We start from the raw sequence: 11,642 nt of genomic DNA, 5'->3' as shown, positions 1-11,642 counted from the left end.
TTAACAGTTCAACACTAAGAGTGTTTTTATCAGTAAAGTCTAGTGGAAAAAGCTGATAATGTAACAATCACCAGATTTGTAAGCTACAGTAAAAACACATTTCTTTTCACTTGAGAGTCACATGTCACAGTGAGCAAAGCGTTGGTGTAAAAAAAAAAAATGTAGACAATAAAAGATGACATTCGTTTTAAAAATTTTGCTTAAAAAATCTTGCTTTTGTTTTCCACTCTCAGCTCATGATGACCTTAGTTAAATTAGAAAGCTTTCATGTGGAAGAAAAAAGCAATCAACTCCTTGAAGCATCCTCAGCTCTCTAATGAGTGGATCAATTGAGAATGCATTGAATAATGATCATTAGTCTAGACCTTAAACATGAAAGGCTCAAAGGAGACAGAGACATAATGGGAAGAGGGAAAAGAGAAGGTCTAGGATATTTTTAGTAGTTATTAGTTAAGCTACCTGTTCACGATTGAAGTAAAGCTGTTGTTTGCTTAAATTGTGAATACTGTAAAGTTCATTTTGGTTCAGTACACTGTTGATTCAAAGTTGCAGTTTAAGAGAATAGACGGATTTCTCTCAAAACACTTCTTTGCTTCTTCTGTTGTGCTCTCTTTTTTGCATTTTGAGTTCTAAAAGAAAGACTGACTGGCAGGATTGAAAGGAAACCTCGCTTATCCATGTATTTGAGCTTAAAAATCTAAAATTCTCTATTTGTCTGAAAAAAGTTTCGCAGATAGCAAGTGGAAATAGGAAACTATATTGTTGTTCACTTAACTTTTGCTCCTTTTAAAAATCTTATTTTGTTTGTTTCTGTATTCTCTGCTCTTCTTTGAGGTGTAGGTAACTGATTTAAAAGGCCATTGCCATTTCTATTTACCGGTAATGCATTCAGGTTTTATCTAGTAAAGCTTCTTTAAAATACGTGAGGTCAGAATGAGAAGAATGAGCCTCTTGATAATGATGACTAAACAAAAACAAAACAAAAAAACAAATGCAAAACATTAGCATGTAGTTTGATGCAGATGCTTGGATGTCCTGTATCCAGGGTCTACAATTTTGTTGTGACATCCACATCTGTACTGAACACAGTGAAGTGCCAACCTCTAGCACTCTAATTAATTCAACCCAATTAATCACTGTTCATCTATACCCCGATTATTAGGCTGAGAATGTGCTGGCAGCTGTTGATGTGCAATGATTAGCCAGACTCTTAGCAGCAAGGAATTACAAACCAGAACTATATGTTTCTGCTACTCCTTAAAAAAATACAAAAAAAGAAGGGTTGAGTCTAAACTAGCAGACACTGAGCAAAGAAAAATGACTCCAAGGCTCAGAGAAGCAGACAACAACAACCAGTATCTATGAAAACATCAAATATGTAAATATCAGAGCATCAACTCTTACATGGATGTCCTCGGGTTTTATGTTTTAATGTGTTTCTCTGCAGACGCTCTGGGTTAGAGTGGAATTTGGCAGGTGGGGGAAGCAAAAGTTCAGGTGTAGTGGAGCAGTGCATGGCCATGTTACATTTGCCATTATGGGTAGCCAGTATAAAGCTGGAATTTGGCAACAGCATAATGTCAAACTCAAGTCCTGTTACTCAGCGACAATATTGTAAAGCATCTGTGCACTTGTATTTACAATTATTTTGACTCAATATCTAACTTACCTTTCATTTCAAAGGTGCCATGTCGCTCTCTCTCTCTCAGTTTATGCGTCAGTTTGAGCGCATTTTGGAAAAAGAAATTCAAAAAGTTACCTTGATTATGCCCATTAAATGTCTGTAGAGCGAGCTAGATGCTGAATATGGAAAGACCGGTTGTAAAAGTGGCGTAATTTGGTACTAACGGCTTTCCGTACATGAACACAACTTTTTATCTTACCCCTTATCCCCATCACAGGGATGAGACGGCAAAAGCATTTGTGCACCCTGGATCATGTGGCGAATTAACTGTGTCTGTCGCATCACCTAAAAGGATGCCAGACTGCAACGCATAAAAAACTGAAAACATTTGACAATATTTTATATTAAGCTGCCAGTCAGATTTAATTACTCATTAAGAGAAGGTGTTGGATCAGCATTCTGGGTTGGCCCACTTTAAACCCTGCTGAGCCTGCATCTTTATTCTGACTCAAGCGGTTTATAAAGGTACTCGGTAAGCAACCACGTGCCGTATATTTCACATGAATGATACATATAGCGGTGTCTAGTCAAACAACAAACGCTCATAAGTGTCAGAAGGTATCTAATAAATTACTTAATATAAAAAGTTTTAAAAGAGATCCAAATTGAATATTGGCTTCGATTTCTGAGATTGATTTATATTTTTTGCACAAAATAGAAAAAATCTTTCCTTAATTTGGAAAAATCAGTGTAAACATCAGGTCAACTGAAACTGGAGCAAACCATTTCAGACAGTCAAACAAAGTGAAATCATGTTTTGTCAGTGCAATTATTACTTGTCTCTCTCTTAACTGTCCATGGAGACCGATTTATAACGAACATAAAATTCAGCTTGTAGAAAAAGTTAATGAACAATTCACCAGCCACTTCATAAGTTTAAACCTCTACTCATGTGCCTGTTAACACAAACATCAAATTAACTACTCACATGGCAGTAACTGAATACATTTAAGTAAATAGACATGGTCAGTATGAGATGTTAAAGTGTAAGTGAAGCATCAGAATGGGGCAGAAATGCGATTTTAAGTGGCTGTGAATGTTATGGTTATTAGTAGAACATGGGCTGATCTGACTACTTCAGAAATCTCTGATCTACTGGGATTTTCCCACTGACGCGTCTCAGGAATTTAAAGAGAATTGCCAGGAAAAGAGAAAATATCCAGGAAGCTGCAGTTCTTTGGGCAAAAAATGCCTTGTTAATGCCAGAGGTCTTAAGAGGGTGGTGAGACTACTTAAAGCTTATAGGAAAGCAAGATAAACTTAAATGTAGAAAGCCATCTCTAAACACAAAACATGTTCAAAGATAAATTCTGAAGCAGATGCCCTAATGCAGCTGAAGACCACAGCAAGTGACACTCTTGTCACTTAAGAACACGAAACTGAGGCTACAATTTGAAAAGCAGTCATCAAAATTGGACAATAGAAAACTGGAAAAATGTTGCCTGGGGTCAAAATTTGGCATAAACAACATGAAGGCATGGATCCATCCTGTCTTGTATTACTGATTCAGGTGTAGTGGTGTGGGAGATATTTTTTGGCTCACTTTGGGTCTAAGTATACTAAGGGACTCTTAGTATACTTAGTATACAGCACTGTTTAAACACCACAGCAAACCTGTGTATTGCTGTGTTATTTTCATCTTTTATTTACACTGAACAGAACAAAAATGCTGCAAATGGACCAGCCATGTGTTGAGGACTCCTCATGGTGTGTATATTGGTCTCTAAACAACAGTTTCTCATTTTTTTCTTTGCAGGGACTGGGGTAAAAGAATGATAGAGATAAATCTCTGTGTACTACGAGTCCTGAGCAGAGGCAATCAGTCATGGTTGAACTGTTCTATGACTTCAATTTCGGTGTGAGGAAACTCATCCTGCTATCTCATTTGATTGCACAATAGAGTTGCCCTCAGCTGGGACTCTGTTTTTGTCATTCTGTTGAAATAGAGAAATGCAACATTTTTGTCAATGATTTTTTTTCCTTTTCAGTGTTTGAAAAACACACACTCATGTTGAATGACAATGTGCACAGGGACACATACTCATACAAGTCTGCCTATGTTCAATATTACAAAAAATACAAATATAACAATAAAAACAGAGTGATAAAACACTCAAATAAATACAAAAAAGCGGCACATAAGTTTTATTAAGAAAACATTTCCGTTCTTTATACTCTGGAACTCAAATACTGTTTTTCTGAATGGTAATAGTCAAGTCACTACCTCCATAACCATTAACAGGAAGCTATAGCCAGTGCATTCGGTAATTTCTTCAAAGTGAATTCATATTCTCTGCGCTATGATGTTTACTTGCTGTTAAGTAATTTGTAGTCTTCTTTCCATGGTTGCAACCCCTATTCTTTTTGCAGTGGCAGTGCAAGAGTCTTTGTGGCTGCCTGGGCTGAATTGACCACACCTGGTGAAGTGTGGATAAAGGCTTGCATGAGGCAAGTTTTGTGGAAACACACCAGTTTTTGTCTTTATCCTGTTTGTGGTACCAAATGTTTTAGCAAACTTATTATGTAATTTAAAATAAAAACTATTTTAAAAAATAAAATCTGGTGTCAGTTTCTATGGTTATGTTGAGGCTTTTCAGTCGGGTTGTAATGCTGCCTTTGTAATCGTGTGCCCTGCCCTACAGTTTCACCTGTATTGTATAAGTCACACCAGTTTCCAATAAGCTTATCACCCTCTTCAGTAGTTAAACTTCTAGTTGTTTACCTCTCACTTGTCAGACCCGAGCTGACAAGCATTTCCTGTGGTTCTCGTGTATTTTTGTGTTTCACTATATTTGCGGTTTTTATCCCACATGTGACCTTTTGTCTGATTTTTTGGAGCTGGTCTTTTATCTGCCCCTTATGGGACTTGTTTGCCTGTGTCTGACCTTTGCGAGGATTTGGATTTTGCTCCTTCTACCTCCTTTGTGTTTACATTTGGGTCCTCCAGTAAACAAAACCTATTCCTTTACATGCAACTTAATTAGTGTTGTGTTCTCTATTGCATTGTTTTTCTTCTGTGTTCTTGTTTGATAAATGGGTTAAGAAAATGTAAGAAAAGTAAGTACCTTTTCCCTGTTATTTGTCTTGATAGTGTGGTATATTTGCAATAGATTTGCATGCTATTCAGATTATCTTTTTTCATTTAATGATTGAGTGTTTTAAGGATTGTTTGCCTTTGAAAAGGTGCATTTATTTTTGACTCATTTGGCATAGAGTTTGTAGTTAGTATGTAGATTTTCCAAAAAAACCCCAATAATAATAATGTGTATGTGTTAGTCCCCGTAGGGAAATTACTCCTCGGCATTTAACCCATTCACCCAGTGAAGCAGTGGGCAGCCACCAGTGCAGCACCCGGGGAGCAGTGTGTAGGGACGGTATTTTGCTCAGGGGTACCTCAGGGTAGCCGTTCAGTGGATTCAAACCCCCGACCTTCCCATCATGGGGCAACCACTTTACCTACCTGACCTGCCCACAAAGCTAGTGTGTTAGCAACCAATATTTATAAATGCTCATCTTCATCTAACATTTGGTGTTTATATTCACAAAGCATTTGCAGAATTTTGTACTTGACAGACTATGCTTTTTTCCCCTCATAAATCACTACTTTGCCAAAGCTGTTTGTTTTCTTTTTTTATTATCAGAATTATTTATCTATAGTTAGGGAGGAATTTAGGTTTTCTTCCTGCAGGTCTTTCAAATGTTTTTTGTATATTGGCTGCTTTTTCACTCATTGGATGAACCGCTGTTGTGTCTTCACATAAGTGACAACTTATCTTTAGGCATTTTGTTACTAGCTTGTCAAAAAAACAGCAACAGGTTGTATGGAGTCTTATGGAGTGATGAATCCAAAACTTGATGAATCCAAATTTGAAACTTTTGCTTCCCATTATCATATATACTCATTTTCATCAGTATATATGGAGGATGTCAGATGAGAGGTATAACAGTGAGTGTCTACAGCCATCTGTAAAACATGGTGGAGGCTCTTTCATGGTTCAGGGCTGTATTTCAGCCAGTGGGGATCTTGTCAAAACTGATGGAATATTAAAGCAGAAAAGCTCATCTCTGATCAACCATGTAATACCACCTGAAAACAGTCTGATGGACAATGACTTAATGACAATGATCTTCCACACACTGCTAGTGCAGTAAAAGCATACCTGGATAGAAAAGCATACAGTGAAACACTATCAGTCATGCATTGGCCTCCACAGAGCACAGACCTCAACATTATTAAAGCGGTGTGGGCTCATCTTGAAGAATCTAGATGAATCTAGAGAATGGGAACAAAAGGCAAAGGAAAGCTTTGAAAGTCCTTCAAGAAACCTGGAGAACTATTCCTGAAGGCTACATAAGGAATGAGAAGAAAGTGTATAGACCCTGTTTTTCCCTAAATATGTATCTTTGCAGATATTTCTATAAATCTCTCCACCAATTTCTCATTTTCCTACAAAATATAAAAAAGAATTAAGGGTGACTCAGTTTTTTGCACATTATTATGTTTATAAGACAATTGTAGTCATGCTTAAATACAAAACATTGTTGACTTTTGGATTAAAACAGGACACAAATAGCTGTCTTCAGTACTTTAGCCCAGTTTTTCATGTGTGATGCATAAAGGGCTACATCTGCTCTCACAACACTGATCGAGGCTTAGAAATTGCTCTGAATTTTAACCTGCAAAGACCCACTGCAGAACTCCTGTCTCCTGTGTAACTTGTTGTGAAACTACTATTCTTTCCTGGTAAGGAAAGAAATACACGTGTTACTCTACTGATGCAAAGTGATATTATGATGTTCACAAGTACACAGAAGTGTGAGTGATTAAAGAAGATTCAATTAATTTGGATGTATCATGTGTGACAGGAAACGTGACGGGAATGCAAAAAATATCATTCTGAATCACATAAAGCGAACATGTCTATTTATAAAGTCATCGACCAAGACTCTTTGTTCAGTCAAGCAAGGTCAATCTGCAACTATCATCTGAGCTGCTGTATTGCTTTATCTCTGACTCATCCTCCTCATTCGTCACAAATAATTACAGTATGCCAAACTTAAAATGCATTGATAATTGCTTTTGTAACGTGATGATGTGCTGAATGATGATTCAGATTTGTGAGAAACAAGAATCTTTGTTGTTGATGCTATTAATAAACACACAGTTATTAAAAGTGAGTTATTATATAATAAAGGAGGAATATGAATATCTCTTTTTTATGCTCCTTAATCATGTGGAAATGATTTTTACCATCAACATTAAAGTACCAAATTAAAGAATATCCTTTCACAGAAAGATATTATAGCCTGTCAGTAGATTGCCAAATATGTGTAGATTTAAAGCTTTTCTGGCAACACTACAAGACCCCAGCAATACTACCACACGTTATACTATATACAATACTATACATGTTATCGTAGTATTTCTTGCCGGTAATCTATCACCAGACTGGAAATTTTTCTCTTGCCCTTTTAGTGAGAAGTGTGACCACTGGACCAGGGTAAATGTATAAGAAGCTTTCATAGTTCACAGCAGGCGATGATTGCATGATGATTCCCTTTCTCTCTCAGGTTAATGTCATGCCAGCTTTTATTTGCTTTCCCTTTTAGATCCCTCTCTTTACACGTGCATACAAACTCGCTCATACAATCACACATATCAGCTAATGGATGGCGGATGGTGTTGCCACCAAAAGGCACGATCACATCACCCCAGCTCTAGCCATCTACACTGGCTCCCTGTTAAATACCATATCATTTTAAAAATCCTTTTGTATACTTTTAGAATTTTAAATAACCTGGCACCCAGTTACGTAACAGACCTTCTCGACGTGTATAGCCCCAAGAGAGCGCTCAGATCCTCTAACCAACTGCTCTTAGTGCAACAAAGGTCCCGACAAAAGACTAGAGGGGACCGAGCTTTTGCAATTGCTGCACCCAAACTCTGGAATAATCTTCCTATCGATGGCCGCATGTCAGATTCCATTCAATCGTTTAAATCACGCTTAAAAACTCACCTGTTCCATCTAGCTTTTCAAGCCAATTAGTTTGGACTTCCACCTGGTCTGCAGTTGTGCTATGTAACTGTAACTGTCACAGTAACTGTAACTATAATTGTTTTTTTTAAATTGTTTTTAACTGCTTTTGTTGCCTTTGTTGTAATCTGCTTTGCTACCTTGTGTGACGCACTTTGATGGACACTGTCCTCTTTAAATGTGCTATAGAAATAAAATATTGATTGATTGAATGATTGATGGTGCTTCTGCTGTGGAACATGTTGCACGTTCTGTGTTTGCAAGGAAATTTAACATACACTGCATATATTCCATGTCCTGGCACATTTACAGTCCTTCAAAAGGTTTCCACAAAGTCACACCTACAGTTTTCCACTTCGCTTGATGAGTGAAGTGTTTAAAATGTGAGGAAAATTGAGCATTGAGATAAAACCCAGGCAGACACCATTCAGTGGATGAAACCAGTTTTTTTTATTTCTTTTATTTGTAACAGTGCTGTAAGCATAGCTTCACTTGGTTCAACAAAGCTTTGAACTTGTTCTTTGCACTTGTGCTCTAGCTAATGTAAATAGACATAACTGCCTCGTGTCGTTTATTGATGACACTGTGCAATGAAAAGGATCTAAAGGAGTGTCCTTTCAAGATGTGGTTAAGTACTGAGCAAGGAACTGGAATGCTTTTCAAATTCTTCTCAGATCACTACATTTTTATTCCGGGATGCACTTATGTTTTCACAACGGGAAACATACAAGAAGGTCATCAGCAATTGTAGGTGTCTCTCAATCATTGTTCTCAAGTATTTTCACTTGATAGTGATTCTCCTTTTCGCAGCTTGTATGTTCATTTGACCTCTGTGAGAGAGGCTTATTCATGTGTAACCACAGTTCTCCAGAAAGTGGCTCCATTGTCTCCAGTTCTTTTCAATGCTGACGTCTCTCCGATAATGAAATGACTTGATGGATTTTCCCTAAGCCGTGGGCTCTTAGGTGGCTGAAAGAATAATTACATGGATCACTTTTGTTCGCAGTTCTACTGATAGATTCCCAATCCCTCTCATTGGGTTTTCTCTGCCTCTTATAATGGCAGCCTCCTTACATTTCTCCCGGAAATTTCCTCAGCATTTGAGGGTATTGACTGACTGGAACAAGGCTGGAAAAAGACATATATGGTCAGCGAGCGACAGTCACATCCTGTTACGTTTAAATGCCCTTCTATTTCTATTCTTCATATTGCTCCACTCAGCATTAGTGGACATATTTTTCCCTCTCGGGGCATGAATCTATCAATGCAGTATGTTATAATATAACCATTAGTGCTTTCTTCACTTCTGCTTTTGCTTTAACCTTCTGCGAGCTTTCACTCACCTCATAAAGGATAAACGTCGTCCCTGTGTCAGTTTAGATGTGCCCCTCTTTGGTCTCAATTATTGTCTGATGGGATTTTTAATGGTACCACATGTCACACTGGGTCTTTGGCACATTTTTATCACACACAACCTTCACTGCAGCTGACAGCAAGGTAATGAAAAAGGTGGAAATACCTGTCAGGCGCATTTCACGGCATCGGCTCATAGCCTAAAGTTTATCTGAAGGATTTATATCAAAATGACAGAAGCTAGTGATGCACTGGTGTGCTTATTAGATATTATAGAAGTAAGCTGCTTTGAATGAGCATGTGACTGAAAACAACAGTTTTTCTTGCATAATTACATCAGTAGAGTGCCACTGTGGCTTGATAACAGCGTGTAACAAATTTAAAAAATGCATTTAATTAAAATTGAGACACTATCAAATGAAGTTAATGGATTTGAGTAAGATGGGAGTCTGAATGCAGTGTTCTATCAGTGAAGTAGGAGGCAGCTGTCTGAATATGTGCCTTGTATACTTGGCAGGATGGGTAAACATGGGCTGCATGCTAACTCGAAACATGAAGGTCAGAAAAAGACTCGGAGAGCACAGACAGCATTTGTTGCTGTAAGCTTGTCAGCAGTTTGTTAAAACCAGACTTAACTTGTCTGACACAAAGTCTCCAGACGCAGGTGCAGTTGTGTTATAGCTGATGTAACACCTCGGTCATTTTATATTACATGCACACATTGTTAATAGGACAACCTGAATTAGTTTTACTGCAGAGCACCATCTGATATAACCCTCCTCATTGAATGCCAGTCTATATTTCATGTATTCATCCATCTGTATGCTGCAAGCTACAGTATTTATCTTTCAGCTATCAACTTATACCTTCAAAAGCCAACTCGCAAACATGGAGCTTTAGAGCTACACCTCATAACTAAATCTATTATTTCATACCGAGTTATATTTTCTGCTATTTCCTCTGGCTAACTTATGTTGTTAATGTAAAATATCTTAATAAATCAAAATGAAATCAATCATTTGACAAAAATCAAAAGTTTCACCGGAAGCCATCTGTTATTCACAAAAATCGCAAATTCACCCCAACTTTCTCCCGTTATTGTATCTCGTGATCATGAAGCAGATGGTTAGAAATGACTCAGTCTGAACACTAGAGCCACATACATCATCCTCCCATTAACTGTCAGCAGTGATGCTCTCAGAGCAGCTGGCACAGTTAAAGTCACCAAAACATTACCATATCCACATGATGCCTTAAAAGTGGCCAAGCAGGAAATCACCGAGTACTGTGGAGTACTCTTTAAGAAGCAGTCATGAAAACCTGGAGCAAGCATTTGTATTTAAATAGATTAGCTCTATTACTCATTTGCAAATAAAAGCTTCGTGTTTACACCTTAACCTTTCTGCTGCCTTGTCTTGAATTTTGATGAGGAATAAAAAATGTGGAGCATCTTTTACCCTCTGATCTATTTTTAAGAAGTGTAGAAGAATTCCCACCTCTGGAGCTTTCTGTTTGATTCAGGGCAACATTACTCAGCTGTGTGTGTGACTCAGACAAGAAGAAGCTGCAGGAGAAAGAGGAAGTACTTGAAGTGAGGTCTCATGTTTCCTTTATCATACATGTGCATGAGTCTTTCATTCCCTCCTGTCTTTTCCTGTAAAATTGAGAAATGCACAGATCTGAAAGAAGCATGTATCCCTTCAATAGATACATGTTTAATTGATTTCACACTGAATTCACCGTGAAACTTACTTTTTGATTATTCTGAGGACGGTGGCGGTAGTGTAGTTCTCAAAGCTGGACAACAGGCAAGATGGGGTTACAGTAAGGCAAGGCAAGGCAAGTTTATTTATATAGCACAATTCAACAACAAGGTGATTCAAAGTGCTTTACAGAGACATTAAAAACAAAAACAAATAAAAACCACGATTTAAAATTGATTAAAACAAACAAACAAACAAACAAAACAGTATATAAAATCAAAAATTAGAACAGTAGATAAAATCAGAACAGTAGATAAAATCAGTAGTAAAATGTAAGTTTTGAAATTTAAGCTTAAAAGTGTGGATTTGGTGCTTTATTCAAATGCAGCTGAGAATAGGTGACCTGGATTTAAATAAACTGAGTGTTTCAGCTGATCTGAGGCTTTCTGGGAGTATGTTCCAGATATAAGGAGCATAAAAGCTGAATGCAGCTTCTCCATGTCTGGTTCTGACTCTGGGAACTGATAAAAGACCGGATCCAGATGACCTGAGGGATCTGGAAGGTTCACACTGGGTCAGGAGGTCACTGATGTATTTTGGTCCTAAACCATTCAGAGCTTTATAGACCAGCATCAGAACTTTAAAGTCTATCCTCTGACCTACAGGCAGCCAGTGTAAAGACCTCAGAGCTGGACTGATGTGGTCCACTTTTTTGGTCTTAGTGAGGACTCGAGCAGCAGAGTTCTGAATGAGCTGTAGTTGTCTGACTGATTTTTTAGGTATACCTGTAAAGATGCTGTTACAGTAATCAAGCCTACTAAAGATGAATGCATGGACTAGTTTTTCCAGGTCCTGTTGAGATATCAG

The sequence above is a fragment of the Oreochromis niloticus genome, linkage group LG13 (assembly GCF_001858045.2).
Source record: "Oreochromis niloticus isolate F11D_XX linkage group LG13, O_niloticus_UMD_NMBU, whole genome shotgun sequence".
Taxonomy (NCBI): Eukaryota; Metazoa; Chordata; class Actinopteri; order Cichliformes; family Cichlidae; genus Oreochromis; species Oreochromis niloticus.
This window is presented reverse-complemented; position numbering follows the sequence as displayed.